At 50.0% G+C, this 12413-nt stretch overlaps 1 protein-coding gene across 8 annotated transcripts in view; it reads left to right on the forward strand.

The window, feature by feature from the left end:
• Positions 1 to 12413, forward strand: part of LOC143820654 (poly(rC)-binding protein 3-like) — a 254865-nt gene that overhangs the window by 140839 nt on the left and 101613 nt on the right. For all 8 annotated transcript variants that reach the window (XR_013225439.1, XR_013225441.1, XR_013225438.1 and 5 more), the window contains one exon: positions 7394 to 7509. The gene's annotated coding sequence lies outside the window, so the exon portion shown is untranslated. The remainder of the gene's footprint in view (positions 1 to 7393; positions 7510 to 12413) is intronic.

The raw sequence follows: 12413 nt of genomic DNA on the forward strand, positions 1-12413 counted from the left end.
CATGAAATTGTGTCCACTGCAAGTAGCCCACCCACCTACCCTATAAGATGTGGCAGCAGAATTGTCTCATGCAGAACACTGGGATAAGGGGTCACTGTGCCTTGTGGAGCTGACATCATCTTATGCAGACCACATTATGGTGTCATAAAACCAATCCTGTGGCAGCTTCACTTTCTTCCAGTTGCATTCTGGATCCAGTTCAAGGTTATGGCTTTAACCTTATGCCATGCAGGCCCCGCGTATCTGAGGGACTGCCTATCTGAATATATTCCCCAAATAGATCTCCGCTCTGCCAGCACCAATCAGCTGAAAAGTACGTCTTTGGGCCCTGCCTGGTGGAATGAGCTCCCCAAAGAGATCTGGGTCCTGACATAGCTTACTAAGCTCCTCAGGACCTGAAAGATGGAGCTCTTCTGCTGGGCTTATGGTTTAGGCCCATCAGGAAATTCTCCAAAGCAACAAATTGGGCCTACCCCCCCCCCCCCCCATCTCTCACCACCACCACCAGGCCTTTCTGGATAGGCCAGAATTTTTTCCATCATCAGTTACAATCTTTAAAATTGTACGTTGTTCTATTGTGTTATTTTATTGTTTTTATAATGTAATATAGTGTTTGAACCCGCTGCTAACTGCCTGGAGACAATGAGTCTGAGAGGGGCAGTATACAAATTGAATTATAAATCCATCAATCACTGGGTCCACCCCCCACCATTCCTGCTGCTCTGCCTTTTTGTATTGTTTTTTGTAACAGAGCAGCCAGAGCAGCTAACGCTTGGTCTCTTCTGGTTTGACCTAGTTTGGGTAATTTTCCTAATCCTGTCTCTGCAGTCGAATAAAAAACTTGCAGAAGCCGTACTTGCTCAGCTGTTCCTCTTTGGCAGGGGATAGGATTCCTGGGAGATTAAGCCCTGCATTTAATCAAATACCGTAGTAATGGCTTCCGCTCTGGTTCGGGCAGCCCAGGCAGCAGATTCTAGCGGCTTCTCTGCTGACACTCAGGTACACGCAGACAGGGGTTTTCAGAGTGGGCTCCTCCAAGGAGGAGAAATCTATCAGTGGCTACTCGCTGTGGTGACTGAGGGGAACCCCCAAATTCAGAGGCATGAAGCCTGTGACTCCCAGAGACAGGAATCAGCCTTAGGCCTTGATGGACCAGTGCTCTGAGTCAGCAGGGCTGGTGGGGAAGCTGTTCTTGTTTTGCAGGATGTGCAGTCCGGATAGGTAGATTCAGGTAGACAGCTGCGTTGGTCTGAAGCGGCAGGACAAAGTGTGAGTCCAGTGACCACCTTGAAGTGTGCAGTTGCAACATCAGGGAACAGATTTACTTCCTTGAAGGAAGCCGGAAGCGGAGAATGCAGGGAGTTCCGCTCGGGGAAGGGGTGTGGACTGCCAGGGGGCAGCTTGCTAGATGACCAGGAAGAGATGGCCAAGTGGTGGCAGGGAGCTTTTTCCTCACCTGCAACTCCTAGTCTGTATCTGATGCTCTTCCTTTGATAGGGATCTCAGGTATGGCCCCTTGAAGAGAATCAAGCCTAGAGCAGTCTCTGACACTCAGCCTCACGGCTTCTGCACATCACACACAATTATTTGTTTAGAAAGTTTGTCTCCTGCCTTTCTGCACCCACAAGGTTCTCCCAGAGGTAAGGAGGAGATCTGGTGGGTGTTTCCCACCTCTCTTTGAAGGAGGCAGGTCAAAGATGTGTACTTTCTGTCTTCCCTGGGAAACACCCATCTGCTTCAGTCTCTCTCCTGCCTCGAGAGGAAGTGCAGCGAGTCTGACTTCTCTCTGACTAGAAAGATTATTAACGATCAAGTTTTTGGTCCTGTGAGTAACTACCCTTTGCAGGTAAGGGACAGCAGGCTTGGGCCGCAGACACCTCGACATGGCAATGCCACACATTCAACTGAGAGGGCTCGTTCCAAAACTTCTCCCCCTCCCTGCCTACCTCCTTGACTTACCAGCCAGAACACACGGTGGTGCCACATGTCTCCCAGCCTACTTAGAGCCGAGAGCTCCAAGCACGTTGAGAAGACGTCCCGACCGAGCTGGGATGCATTAATCAGGGGCGGACAGCTTGTAGTGCGCCTGAAGATATCCACCGAGTGGTACTCGCTCCCCCACCTTTCTCCAGCTTGCCTTCCTGTTCTTTTTGCCACGGCGGCCATTTTAGACACCTTGCAACTGTGGCGCAATGGCAGACAGGGCTAAAGATGATGGATTCTCCTCGGCTGAGGACTCTGGGACAGCTGAAAGACAATTGGAGCTCATGGACAATAGGTTAGCAATGGCTCTGGTCTGGACAGATTCAAAGGAGCAGGAGCGGGCAGATCCTAGAGTCAATGGAGGCCCCCCCCTCTTAAGAAAAGGAATAAAGAAACCAAATGTGCCTCCAAACTACCCACATTTGGGCTGAAAGGAGTGTCAACAGGGGCTTCCTCTTCCAGGGCCAGGCAGAAGGACTCCCCTCCTCCAATAGAGTCCTATGCTTCTGCAAGCAGCAATGCCCCAAACACACAGGGCCAGCTTTTCTTGCCCACAGAGTTCTTCTCCTTTCTTCCGAACTCTGTAAGGATTGAGGTCCAGTCTTCTATGAGGGGAGAGATGGCAAACCTGATTCCTACACTCCCTTCCACCTCCCTCAGGCCCGACTATTCCTGTTCTTCCTCCCCTCCCAGGTCTATAATGGGGAACAGAGTTGTTGTTGTTGTTAGGTGCGAAGTCGTGTCCGACCCATTGTGACCCCATGGACAATGATCCTCCAGGCCTTCCTGTCCTCTACCATTCCCCGGAGTCCATTTAAGTTTGCACCGACTGCTTCAGTGACTCCATCCAGCCACCTCATTCTCTGTCGTCCCCTTCTTCTTTTGCCCTCAATCGCTCCCAGCATTAGGCTCTTCTCCAGGGACTCCTTCCTTCTCATGAGGTGGCCAAAGTATTTGAGTTTCATCTTCAGGATCTGGCCTTCTAAGGAACAGTCAGGGCTGATCTCTTCTAGGACTGACCGGTTTGTTCGCCTTGCAGTTCAAGGGACTCGCAAGAGTCTTCTCCGGCACCAAAAGCCTCAATTCTTTGACGCTCGGCCTTCCTTATGGTCCAACTTTCACAGCCATACATTGCAACTGGGAAGACCATAGCCTTGACTAGATGCACTTTTGTTGGCAGGGTGATATCTCTGGGGAATATACACCACTCAGGCTCCCAGTAGTACCAGACCTTCTGAGACAGGGCCCGCTGCGGTCCAAGATGCCTCTTTTGGGCATAAAGTCCTTCAACACGTGATGCATTCTGAACCTATTCACCCACCCGACTGAGGGACTGCTCTTGGTAGTCCGACCGGATGTCCTCCTGACCTCTGGGAGAATGACCATTGGTTACTCACCTTCTCCTGCGAGGTCAGGAGAACATCCTGTCCCTCTGCTGACGGAATGCATCTCAGTTGTCTATCAATATATGAAGACCAGAGAATCCGAACTTGTGGTTGATGTTTTTTCAGAGAGAGTTCTTATTACTTGATACTGTAATTATTACTCAGTAAACTTTTCAACGTCTAACTTCTATTGCGCCGGCTTCCTGTTATTTCTCTCGGTGTCACTGTGCAGCTGGCCAGTTTTTATGCCTTGCAGGATTCTTGTTTCTCGAATTAGGAACTCTGGCAGTCACTGACTGAAGCAGATGGGCATTTCCCAGGGAAGGCAGGGAGTAGGCAGCCTTGACCTGCCTCCCTCAAAGAAAGGTGGGAAACACCCTCCGGATGTCCACCTGACCTCATGGGAGAAGGACCCTTCTCAGTGAGTAGCCAGTGGTCATTCACCAAAGGGGCTAACAATTTTAAAAGGCATGATTATTCTTGTTTATTATTTCATTATTAAATTCATTTAATGATTTATTATTGATTCCCAGGCAGACCCTGTAGTCCTTTGGGTACTCAGGCCAAAACAACCGCACCTTCTTCACCACTCTTCCAAATGGGGGCCCAAACCTAGTCTCCATAGTTCTCCTCTCCTCCATTTTGTCCTCACAACAACCTTGTGAGGTAGGTTTGGCTGAAAGTGAAGAAGGATGAAGACAAACTGGAGCATGTCCAGAATAAGGCTACAAAAATGGTGAGGGGTTTGGAGACTAAGTTGTATGAGGAAAGTTTGAGGGAATTTGGTCTGTTTAGCCTGGAGAGAAGACGACTAAGAGGCGATATGATAGCCATCTTTAAGTACTTGAAAGGATGTTACAAAGAGGATGGAGCAGAGTTGTTTTCTGTTACCCCAGAGAGTTGGACCAGAACCAATGGGATGGAATTAATTCAAAAGAATTTTCAGCTAAATATCCAGAAGAAGTTCCCGACAGTTAGAGCAGTTCTTCAGGAGGCTTCCTCAGGAACAGGCTTCCTCAGGAGGTTGTAGGTTCTCCTTCCTTGGAAGTTTTTAAGCCGGGACTGGATAGCAATCTGACAGAAATGCTGACTCTGTGAATTTAGGCCTGAACAAGCAGTTGCAATGGGAAAGGAGTCAGAAATTTTCAAGATTCTTACGTCTCTGTAGAGATGTGATGATGAGGAAGATAATCTACAGAGTGGTGAAAGAAGAGAGCATGGTGCCAGATCTTGGGAGCTAAGCAGGAGTGGTCTATGGAAGACCACCAGGGAAGCAATGGGGAACCACCATTGCCCCTTCCTTGCCTTGAAAGCCCTTGCTGGGCTCGCCAGCTGAGTTACCCCGCTCTCCCCACAACAGCTATCCTGTGAGGTAGGTGGGGCTGAGAGAGCTCTCGGAGCACTGGCCAAGGTGCCTCAGATGGCTGCACATGGAGGAGTGGGAAATCAAACCCACCACTCTTTAACCACTATGCCACACTGGCTCCCAAGATCAAGCGGGGAGAAGAGGGAGGAGGGCCATCCCCTAGCAAGGCAATGTGCAGGCGTGTGCACTAGCACCTGTTGTGTCCCTGGGTGCAACGGGCTTGGATAAATGGCAGGCCAAAGGACATGTGTGTTGGGTAGGACAGGGCATCAATATCCATCCCAGTCCTTACCTGTCGCTGTGTTGAAAGGAAATTGCACACAAAAGCCGAAACACGATCACGAACCGAAACTCAGTCTTTATTCTCTGGCATCGTGTAGACACTTAACTATGTTCCTACCGAAGAAGTGGCTCAATTGTTACGATTAAGACCACGTTTGGAGCATCGAGTTAATAATAATAATAATGATATAAAGAGTGTGGAATGAACAAAATTGTTCCTGGCTATGATCTTTCATCCCAGGCGGAGAACTGAAAAAACCCAGCTATAAAAGGACTTAAAAATAGGTGGTTCTAAAGAACCTGCTGACAAGATAACTACAGGGCTTCAAGTAAGCCTCCCTAATAGCCAGCCGTTAAGCTTCCGTCTGTCGCTGAAATGTGGCTCTTGTGGGAAATTCCCTTCGTGAGGGAAAATGAACTCTGTGCCATCACTGGAGGCCTTCCTCGGATGCTACCTGAGCAGCCTTCCCTGGAGGCAGTGGTTCGGTTTATCTGCTGAAGCAACGAGGGTGCTCATGCTGCTTTCCAACCCGTGGCTAGGAGGACCGGGAGGCTGTCAGATTGGCTCGTTGTGGCAGGCTCTTCTTGCTTCAGGGACAGCCATCACCTCCTCTCTGCTTTTCTGTAGTGCCCCGTTATGTCAGTTGTTCTTGGGGAATGAAGTAACTGTCCTTTGCTTTTGTATTTCCCATATTTTCCATGTTGGCTTAGACCAGGGGTAGTCAAACAGCGGCCCTCCAGATGTCCATGGACTACAATTCCCATGAGCCCCTGCCAGCATTCGCTGGCAGGGGCTCATGGGAATTGTAGTCCATGGACATCTGGAGGGCTGCAGTTTGACTACCCCTGGTTTAGACAGCTGTCTAGAGTGGTCTTGCTTTACAATCTCATAGTGAGGGATTTGGCAGACAGTTTTGCCCCCAGAAGGCAAAAAGCTGAAGCCGCCTTTTACTGCAAGAGACCCTTGGCCCATCGAGGTCAGCGCTGTCCCCAGGGGATCGGGCTGAGGTCTTTCTTTTCACCTGCTACCAGGGTACTGTCTGCATTCCCGGTTTAATCTTGAGTCTCACTGAATTGTCTCTTGAAGCCACATCCTGCTTGCATCTGTTCCTGCACTCTGCACCTTATCGCCTTTCTTGGATATTCACCCCTGAATTGCAGTTCTTAACTCTGCATGTTTATGAGAAAAATGGCTGAGATTCCCACCACCTTTTTCTTTTCTTCTTTTTTTTTTGAGCTGTTGATGGGTTTCCACTGATTGGTTGTTGTGCAGCAGGACCATCCCCTTTGACTTCCTGTTCCTCCATTTCAGTGTGTGTCTAAGCTTTCGTGCTGTAGAAGTATTTTTCCTGCTTTACCTTGCCCCTTAAGTCATGCGAGAAGAACTCACATCAGAAGGCGTTAAAGACGAGCCTGCGGCTGCCTTCAGCTGCCATCCCTTCTCCCAGTCTGCTGCACGTTTTTCACAAGGGGTGGGTGGGTGGGTGGGTGGGGGAGAAACACTTGCAAAAAGTCCGTGAGTGCTGTGAATGGGCTCCACAGGCAGCAAACCAACACAGCTTAGACAACTCAGTTAGCAAAGTGCTGGCCTTGAGATCACAACTTTATGAGTTCAAGGTGGGCTGTGGATCTTCAGTTTTTATTCCCATGCGGTTCTTCTGTGGTCAAAAGTTTTAAATGGTGCATTTTTAAAATATGAGTTGTTCAAAAGCAAATGACCCAAAGGAGGTGCTACTAGTCTCCTCCCATGCTACTGACAACTGGGAACTCCTGTGGAGATCTTCTGGCGCTCTGCACAGTATCTGAGGGCTCTTGTGGAGAAGAGGCCTTGGTGGCAACAGGTCAAGTACGTCTGCACATTCTGCGTATTGTGAGATTTAGTCAGGCATCGTCTCCACATTATGAAATGCATTCCCTTTCGTTTCCTTGTGGCTGCGGTTCAGGAGGACAGCCCACCGCATGCGTGATGAACTAACACAGGGGTAGTCAAACTGCGGCCCTCCAGATGTCCATGGACTACAATTCCCAGGAGCCCCTGCCAGCGAATGCTGGCAGGGGCTCCTGGGAATTGTAGTCCATGGACATCTGGAGGGCCGCAGTTTGACTACCCCTGAACTAACATGTGTCTCGCCTCTTCTGTGTGGCAAAAGCAGCAATTTTCCAAGCAGTTGTCCTAGGCCAGCCTGTCCAAAGTGCGTGAGGCTGCTCAGGAAGCTCACTTGGAAGTTCCCTTCACATGGAAGGCAGCCATCTACAGAGCCCAGCTGCAGGGTGGAGTAAGGTGTAACTCCTAATTTAGGACAGCCTTCAGTGCAGCTTAAATTTGCCGCCTCATTTTATCACCCAAGTGATAAGCCCTCGAATCCTTGTTTTTCAGAACATCATTCAGCCGCAAGTTCAAAGGATTCCTGCCTCACCGAACCCTAGCAAAAGCTCCCAGGAAGGAGACAACTGAGGAATCACTACAGAGTCACCAGCCAAGTCAGCTGAAAGGTAAGTCCACCTGAATTCTTCCCTTGTGGCTCTGTGTCTCAGCAGTTATGCCTGCAAGCCAAGAGGTGTTCTGTGCAGTAGGAATTGATGGTGATGTGCCCTGGACATACAAGGCGTGTATCTGTTCCTTGGGAGTGTTTTGGGTAGGATGACATTGTGATGGATGGGCAAAGGTCCTGCCCCTTCCTGTCAGTCACCAGATCTCTGAATGCCAGTTTGGTTGTTGTACATAACAGATAACAGCTAGTCAAGGGCCATGGATGGCTGAAAAGGCCACTTGGGAAGGGGGGGAATGAAAAAAAAAAGGTTGTTGCACTGTCATTTCCATTCAGAGAGGGTCAGAGAGCAGGATCCTGTCTCAAAGTCTGTCTTGTGAGTCTACAGGCTAAAACCAGGGGACATTTGCAGATAGGGATGTGCCTTCAGAGCAGTAGGCTGAAAATCCTTTCTCAAGAGACTGTGTTTGTGGGAAAGCAGCCTAACGTGGTGAATGTGTGAGGAAGAGATGGTCGCTGTCTCGGGGCTTGGTTTCTGGGGGAAAAGCCTGAAGAGCTCTAATCCTGGTGCATCAGACTGGTAGTGAGTCTCCAGGATCTCAGGCAAAGGTCTTTAGCATCGCCTACTGCCTGCAGCTTCTCGGGGCTAAAGCGGGGACTTTCTTCATGCAAAGTGGATGTTCTGCCGCTGATTCACAGCCCCTTAGCTGTGCCGTTTTTCATCTGGGATCCTCTGGAGGCAATGATGGCAACAGCAGGAGGAAATTGAGCAGTCGCTGACCTGGATGGCCCATGGCTAGTCTGATCTCTCACCAGATTTTGCAAGTTAAGCAGGGTCAGCACTTGATGGGGGATATCCAAGGAGTGTCATACCATGGACGAGAATGCTGGAAGGGAAGGGAGCATGTGAAGGGTGGGCGCTACTCAAACAAGAGCTATTGCATGCTCAATAAATGACTATCCCAGAAAGACAAAAACACTGCAGGAGCAGTGTTTCATCAGACTGGAGGGATAATAAAGATAAGTGTGAAGTTCTGCATCTGGTTCAGAAAAATGAAAAGCATGCCTACTGGATGGGGGATACGCTTCTAGGTAACACTGTGTGTGAACGAGACCTTGGGGTACTTGTGGATTGTAAGCTAAACATGAGCAGGCAGTGTGATGCAGCGGTAAAAAAGGCAAATGCCATTTTGGGCTGTATCAACAGAGGCATCACATCAAAATCACAAGATGTCATAGTCCCATTGTATACGGCGCTGGTCAGACCACACCTGGTGTACTGTGTGCAATTCTGGAGGCCTCACTTCAAGGACGTGCATAAAATTGAAAGAGTACAGAGGAGAGTGACAATGATCTGGGGCCAAGGGACCAAGCCCTATGAAGATAGGTTGAGGGACTTGGGAATATTCAGCCTGGAGAAAAGGAGGTTGAGAGGGGACAGGATAGCCCCTTTAAGTATTTGAAAGGTTGTCACTTGGAGGAGGGCAGGATGCTGTTTCTGTTGGCTGCAGAGGAGAGGACACGCAGTAATGGGTTTAAACTACAAGTACAACGATATAGGCTAGATATCAGGAAAAAGTTTTTCACAGTCAGAGTAGTTCAGCAGTGGAATGGGCTGCCTAAGGAGGTGGTGAGCTTCCCCTCCCTGGCAGTCTTCAAGCAAAGGTTGGATACACACTTTTCTTGGATGCTTTAGGATGCTTAGGGCTGATCCTGCGTTGAGCAGGGGGTTGGACTAGATGGCCTGTATGGCCCCTTCCAACTCTAGGATTCTATGATTCTAACTTATGGTTGCTTCATAGAAGCAGGCAATGGCAAGCCACCCCTGAATATTTTCTGCTGTGAAACCCCTACGGCAGGGGCTTATGGTAATTGTAGCCCATGGACATAGTTTAGTCACCGCTGCCATGTGGGGTTGTTGTAAGTTTTCTGTGACTTGACAGCAATTTAAAAACATAAAATCAGTACCTTGGACAGCTCTATTTGTTGCCAGCCCAGGCAAAATTCCAACAAATGTCCAAGTTCAGTTGAGTGAGTTGATTACAGTGAGCTTTGGCTTAATTGAAAAGGGCCAAACACTGTTGAATCAATTCCCAATAAAATATAATAAAATACAATAATATGTTTTTAAAAGGATGAGACATGAAGTTTGCCTTACAAAGCAGAAGCTCTAGGAGTGTTCATACTTATTATAGTTTGGTTTAGGTAGTAAATAAAAATGGATATGGCTTGAACATGAACTGAATTTCAAGAATCAGATTTTGTGTGTGTGTGTGTGTGTCTGTGTGTGTGTCCTCAGTGTTTTGTGTCTCTATATATGTGTTTTTCTTTGGAACTGGATCTAAATCATACCCTTTGTTTTCATGCAGCCCAGTCTTCCTCCGGTCTAAACGGTGGGAGGGAAATCAATTTAATTAAGCTCATGTTGTTGACCCAGTGGAGCAGTGTGCCTGTGTGTTGCTTTCAAGAACAGCTCCCTGGAGTCCTGTACAGGTAGATGGAATGAATGCTACGGAATGTCTCTTCCTTGCATAGGACATCCCGGATAGCAGATGGCCGTTTGGAGAAGCAGCCAGGCAGTTAAAAGTGCTTCATTCTCATTTTGAATTTTGTTTCACATTGCAGAACCTGTAAGGACATGGAGCAGTGGGATTGGACTGGGCTGCATTAAGGATGTTTATTTATTTTACTTCATCTGTGCCCTGGCGTTCGCCTCAATGGGGACCCAAGTGGCTGACTTTTCTACTCCACTCTTCCCTGTGAAATGGGTTGGGCTGAGAGTTTGTGGCTGGCTCAAGGCCTCCCCCAATGAGTTTCCACAGCAGAGCAGAGCATCGATCCTTGTTCTCCCAGTGTTCTCCGTGTTGTCTTGCAACTGGTGTTTAAGCCACTCAGTTTCAAGAAAGAGTGATTCCACAACAGCAAGACCATTCGAAATTGCATTTTTAAAGGGTCAAATTTTCTGTCCATTTCTGCATTTAAATCCACCTTTCCAGGTGCAGTCCTGGACTGCCCTCTGACTGACTGCACATTTTGGAAGTTCCCAGTTACCGCGATTTCATCTGTTAAGGCAGAATCTTTTTCGAGGTGGAGGAAATGCATTCCTTCGGGGGTTTTTCCCGTGCCCGCCATTTTGAATCATTTGTGCCTGCCCCTTTCCTTGTCACATCCCCTTTCCCTTCCTCCCCTTCCCTTCCTCCATTCTGAAAAATCTTGCCTTTTTTAAAAGGCATCATATTACAATGTTGTTTCTCAGTTATTTTAAAAAGCTGTCTTGCTGAGCAGTGTTGTAACACTATAACATTCAGTACACTTGGGGGAAAGGGGGGAGGCAATCAAGGGCACAGAATGGTGGTATTAAGGGGCTCAATGAAAAGAAAGGGGCAAGCAGGCACCATTTTGCAAAAAAATGAAAAGGGGAAGGGAGCAAAGCATGATGGTAGTGAAAAGCAGGATACAAAAAACAGCACTTCTTTGTTCTTGGAGAGGGATCCTGTCGAGCTGGTGAGACAAATGCCCCCTCCCACCTCCTTCTCCTAGTACCAGCATGGCCAAATTGTGGCTCTCCAGATGTCCATGGACTATAATTGCTATGAGCCCCTGACAGCACATTGGTAATTGTAGTCCATGGACATCTGGAGAGCCACAATTTGGGAGAAAAACAGCTTTGAGGCAAGATGGCCTGTCAGGAAAGGGAGAATTTTCCACATCCACCTTGAACCAGTCCTTCTCACTTTGCAACTTTCTGCAGTTGCTTTATATTAAACTAGATTTTAAGCCCATTTTAAAAAGGAAGAAAATGGGCGCTAGAAGAGGGAGATAGATGGCACGGTGATGTGCAAAGAGTTCTGTGTGGGCAGGGAGGCAAGGGGAAGAAGGGCAGAAGAAGGGCAGAAGAAGGGCAAGGGGAAGAAGGGTTAGGGTTCCGCAGGGGAACCTACCTGGGCGAGGCATCTGCGGCGTGAAGGAGGCGAGGAGGCGTCCGCGGCCATGTTGTGGTGGACGGGAGAGCGAGGACTGAGCGCAGAGCACGGGGCGGCGCGGTGGATTGCGGGCGGCGAAGCAGAGGGCGTTCGGCGATGTCTGGGGCCGCGCGTCCCGCAGAGCGGCTCGGCGGCGGCCTCCTCCTGTCGGCGGCGATCTTCGAGGGCATTGGCTGGGCGCGGCGGCGTCTGTAAAGTGGTCCTCGTTCCGTGGGCGATCGTGGAGGTCGCAGGCTGGTCCCGGCGGCGGAGAGGTTCCCGCAGAGGGGCTCATCAGGGTCCAGGCTTGGCGCGGCGGCAGTGAAGACTGGCGGAGGTCGGGGAGCGTGCTGGCTGAGCGGCCATTGAAGCTGCCAGCGGGTCGTCGGTGCGTTGGTGGTCGGCGCGGCCATTTTGAACTGCGGGCGCCGGCTCGGCAGCGTCATTGTCTTGGCAGCGAGGAGGCACCATAGGCGAGCAGGTAGGACATGGGGTCCGGTGTCGGGTGGTTGGTGGCCCCATCATGTCGGCGGTGGCCTCTTCGTTGTGGTGGTGAAGTCGGAGCGCGGGCGTCAGGTCATTGGCAGGCGGCTGGGCTGTGCGTCGTTGTTGGAAGTTGGGCCGCAGCGGCGGCCAGCGCGGTTTGAGGAGGCGAGCGAGGAGAGTTTGGGAAGGGCCTCCTGTGGGCAGAGGGGAAGCGATTTTCCCTGAGCCTAGGGAAGTGGGGTGAGGCTCCTGCGTGGTAGCCATCCGACCAGGATGGCTGCTCGGGGAGGACTGGAGTGTGTGGCGCGGCGTCCAGGAGACGGGCCAAGTGTCCAACAGGGAGGCCGCTTTGCGCGCCTCCCAATTGGACACTTGGCCCTGGAGTGCCACTCGGAGGTGCGAATCAGAAGCCGCTTCGCGGCTCCTGATTCGCTCCTCCGAGTTTTTATCCCGGACCGAG

Source organism: Paroedura picta, chromosome 11, assembly GCF_049243985.1.
Source record: "Paroedura picta isolate Pp20150507F chromosome 11, Ppicta_v3.0, whole genome shotgun sequence".
Lineage (NCBI taxonomy): Eukaryota > Metazoa > Chordata > Lepidosauria > Squamata > Gekkonidae > Paroedura > Paroedura picta.